The sequence below is a fragment of the Opisthorchis viverrini genome (genome assembly GCF_000715545.1).
Source record: "Opisthorchis viverrini unplaced genomic scaffold opera_v5_134, whole genome shotgun sequence".
Taxonomy (NCBI): domain Eukaryota; kingdom Metazoa; phylum Platyhelminthes; class Trematoda; order Opisthorchiida; family Opisthorchiidae; genus Opisthorchis; species Opisthorchis viverrini.
The window spans coordinates 453,923-458,739 of record NW_008751778.1 but is presented as its reverse complement, the minus strand read 5'-3'; positions in this window follow the sequence as shown (position 1 = coordinate 458,739).

Genomic DNA, 4,817 nt, shown 5'->3' with positions numbered 1-4,817 from the left:
TACAGCAGCAAGTTGCTACGGGTAGCGGCATTGTTATTCACCTGTGAACATAAGGACCGGATTATGTTCACGAACTTCTGGGGATCCACTCCTGGGTAAGCGTGGTTAGCATCACTGACCAACCGATAGGATGGAACACACCAAGGATCACCAGTAAAGTGGGACGATTGTACAAATTGCGCTGCAACGGTTGATGCAGACCACAAAGTCGAAGTTGCAGTGCTGACGGAGTGAGGCTTTGTGTGCTTCCGTAAGACGATGGAGGACCAATGGTACAAAAGCGCTGTTACGATAGGCATCAGATTGAGACATTTTCCACAAGAGCCCTCTTTAAAAAGTGAACGCCTTTGCACACAGCATCTGCGTCTTGCGATCAGCGAGGGTAACGATACCCAGATCAGGAACCGCAGCTTGTCGATCATTCACGCAATATGTTGTCCTACCAGTGGATGAGTGCTGACATTTTGTTGGGTTCATCATTACCATCACCATCAGTGTAACTGTTGCCACCATTTCGTCCATCGATTATTCGGGGAAGTGGGGTAGGTAGCTGCGCATTGGAGGCGGGAGCTGATAAATTGGCGCGTGAATATAGGTCTGTCAGTGCTTTTAAGTGGGGGGTTGGGGAGAGAGCTATGCATTGAAGGCAATAGCTTGGATGCAGAGCGCCATTCAGGGGTAGAGTGGACCATATCTGACAATGTCTCTAACCATTTATGTGGCCCGTCTCGGATCTACCTGTAGTCGAATCTCTTCTATCCCATTCAAGAGGGAATGATTGTGTTAAGCTAGCACTAAGCCCCTCCCCCGTCCACCTTTACTCTTTTCTTTACAATAAGGCTTTCAAATAAGTCATGGTTGTACGACAATGAAGCATCGGTGTTGAACACTGTCATACTGTTGATGATGATAATGAAGACATACCGGACACCGTTTCTACCTTCGTTTCTCCGAATCAGCCGCTAAAAGCGTTCAGCTGTAGCATCCTTCCGGTGCCTAGCTGCTACGCCNCGAAGGAAGCACGAGGGCTGGGATACTGCCAGGTTGCCCAAGCCTAGACAGGGGAAGTCGGGTGGCGGAGGTCGGATTCGAACCAAAGGACCTTCGGTCAGTAAATTCGCGCTCTAACCACTTGGGCCATCTCGTCCGTTAACACTAACTTGTTTTGCTTCGGCCCTTGAGGCCCTCACGTGGTTCTTGAACACTGTAACAGCCAGTCACTGGTCACTCCACTGTCCACAGGTGACTATTCAAAAAACCGCCCTTACCTGGTAGCCCTGTAATTGCAGTCGCATAGGACATAGGTTTTGCAGTATATTAAGTACGGCGTTCCGTTCCGTTCAGTTTGTCAGCCATAAACCATGATGGGAAGTGTTTGAGACATGTACTACGCATACCAGAGAACTACCTACCAGCTAGGGCTCTTCTCATACAATTCTGCGCTACGTGGAAGTGACAGGCATCAAAGTGTAAAAGCTAACTAGTAGACTCAGTCGGACCGAAAACTGCTGCCTTCCTGGACAGTGGCCCCAAGACCAAACTCGCCAATGATTAATGACACTGGAGGGTGAACTGGTCACGATCATCCACGATTTGACCCGCTTCGGACCTCAGCGACTGTAGTTCAGTTTGTCATCCACGATTTGACCCGCTTCGGACCTCAGCGACTGTAAATAATATGCTTTCCTGAGTCTTCGATGGAGCTCCTGCGCCGCTGTTTTCTGCACTATGGATAAGGCAGCATTCGCAGGTTCTACGTTTAGATTTCTTTATTGAATTGCACTCATTCCCGATGTATGTAAACCTAGAGTAACCTACTAGTGTTCTTTAGGTGTTCCACAATTTGTATCCAGTACGTAGACGAGATTGCAATTATTTATCCATCCAAGGTGCGCAAGTGGTTACCACGATTGCTTCAAAACAAAAGGTCAACAGGTTCACAGATTCTCTTGAAAATAACATCAAACAATAATGACAAATGCTTCCTTTGGTAACTTTAGTAAGGCAGTAGCCGATATTACCGCACAGTTGGTACTCTCACGTTAGGTAGTAATATCCCCATATCCTCCATATCCAAGTAGCCTCGCGCGAGTTACACGCTTCAGCTGGATATCATGGGCTCCAGAAATCCCAAGTAATGCAGGTTATCCACAGCCCCAGGGAACAGTAGGTCGAGACAGGATTGCCGCTGTCCCCGAAGACATCAGTTCGATGTGCCGACTCCCTTTAGCCACTAGGAAGAGCATGTTCTCAAAAATATTGACAGTTCGGTCATTTAGCAGCCTATTTCAGGCTATGTTTGGCAGAGTAGTATACCACGGTTTCCGAATAGACTCTTGAAACCGTCCGATTCAGCTGTTCTTGAGAGTATGACTCGTGGAGGAAGTCCAAAAGTAAGCTGGTCGATTCTGGAGGGACGGTGCGACAGTTAACCATCTCGGGTGGAGTGTCAAGGTCGGTGTACTCGTAGTTTGCGATCGATCAATGGCGCCTTCTAATACGAGATCACGCCCCTTCTTGTCCTTGGGTTCGATCGTAGCAGCAGCAGTGCTGCTTCCAAGTCCATGGTCTCATCCTTCATACGTGTCTCCGTTAACCCAAAATCTGGTAGAAAAGTGACCCAAAACTCCGACTCACTCCGCTTCCCAAGCAAATTATTCACATTGGCGCGTGTAACCTCTATAGGTCGGGTTTTCCAGGCCGTGTGCAAGCCTCTCCCTTGACACACGAAGATACCGCATCCAAAGATCTGTTTCTCCAGAGTTTGACATTACCTTCGATATCTCCACTGCATTACGATGCTTCTCACGGCGCTCAAGCATGAGGTCTAGGTAGGGGGTCTACTGCATATTTTGAAGTCTGTCATTTCGTGGAGGCATAAGGAAAGCCTCAATCACAGGATTACTTTCAGTGGTTTCAGTCTTCTTCCAGATGCAAGTTGGCTCCAGGTTTGGTTTCATTCAGCAAACTGTTGATTATCACCCCTAGCTCTTCCACGATTGCATCGTATCGTTCCTCTGAGGTATATCTATCAAATCCAGGCAAGCGGAAAACCACAACACAACTGGCTCTAGAAGATGTGTCCTTATTTGGCGTCGATCCTGTTTATTTTTATGTAAACGACAGATCATTCGGCTATCTGGAACTGGGGCCAGCGGTTGGCAGGCGAGTGAAATGTAGGTGCTAGAAGACGCAATCTTCGTATCTTTTCCGTTATACTGGTTGACCCTCGCAGAGACCAATCCGTACGAAAAACCAAATTTCGCGGATACTTATAAATGCGCACCCTTCGGCGCATCACATAAAAGTGTTATATCTGCCGATCGACTGATAACCCAGTGCCTAGTGCCGGAGAAGACTTACAGAAGGGAACACAACAGCTATATTCCGAGTGCGAAAATACAACGGCCTCAAGCTATTTATTGGAGGGACACTGTCTTAAGTTGGTCCAATGCTTACGCACGCGGTCTGGCTTTCATACAAGGCTGTGAAGCGCTGCATATTGAGGGGGCGTTGTCTGTCTCGTCAGTATCTAGCGGAGCTGAGAGTCTCAATAGATTTCGAGCATTCAGTGTCCGCTTTCAGGAATCTGACCTTCCTGATAAAAATTGACGATTAATCACTGTAGTCATTGTAGTTCACCGTAGAATGGACAATACTAAAGACGGTGAGGAAAATCAAGGTTTGAAAGAGCAGACCATCCAGGTGGTGTGGTAAGTAAACTGTTCAACTGTCTTCATGAAGTTGATGCAACAAGGCGTGTAGGATTATGCACCCGAACGTGCACCACCACACAGACCAAAGTTCACTAAGCCACGGTTTCTGTACCCTGACGTTAATTCAAGACCTTGTTATTTCCTCTTTCACAGCAGGCCGGCGTGGTCGGTGACACGCCCTTTAGCGAGGAGAATATTACGCGCTTATTGTGCTTCCTTGGTTCTTGGTGTTACCTGGGTGTTGTACTTCTCCTGCAACCACGTTGGTCCGGGAAATCACTTCACTTCCGAAAACCCCCATTTGGAATGGTTGAAGCCCTTGTATCTTTAAGAATCTAAGACAGTGCAGATGTATCTCCACGACCACGGTCCTGGGTATTTCCAGGCACTGTAGAGCTTCCTAAGTGCTCCCGAGTGAAAAACATATTTCATAGCTTTATCCAACCACAAATGAAAAATGCCCAGCCAACGCAATGAACCAAGCTGACAGTCCTTTAGGACCAACGGGGACGGGAAGCTACTAGATGTCCCAAAGTCCCCTCTCACACCGAACAACCAGAAGCCCGTTTCTTCCACGCATTTTTTATGCAGTTGTATGCAACAAGAACTTAAATATTTTTTCCGAAAGTAAAAATCCTGTTGTCTACCGGTGCCTTCTGAGATTTCCAAAATTCATTAAATTTTCCACGCAGACGAAAACCCAGACGCGCGCGCCGTCAAGGTCATGCATTCACGTATTTCATTGATTTCACGGATTCACGGATTGATACACTTCGACCCAGGATCACAGGGACGGTTTGTCCTTGTCATTCAGCGGTATCCGTTCACCCGAAGTGCGAAAGTGAGAAAGAGAGTGTATCATTACTCTTTAAGTTGTCAGCACAGGGGCAGTCAGCTTACAACTTCTAGGACACCAGCAAACATCGCAATTTTCTTCCAAGTGTTTCACGGATTCACGGATTGATACACAGGATCGAGGCTTTTGCCCAAGTTTCCTGGGTCGGTTTTGTTATTGTCAGTCAGTGGCTGTCGTTCACCTGAAAGGCACAAGTGAAAAAAGGGTGTAGCACTGCTCTTTATGTTCTCAGCGCGGGGCAGTAT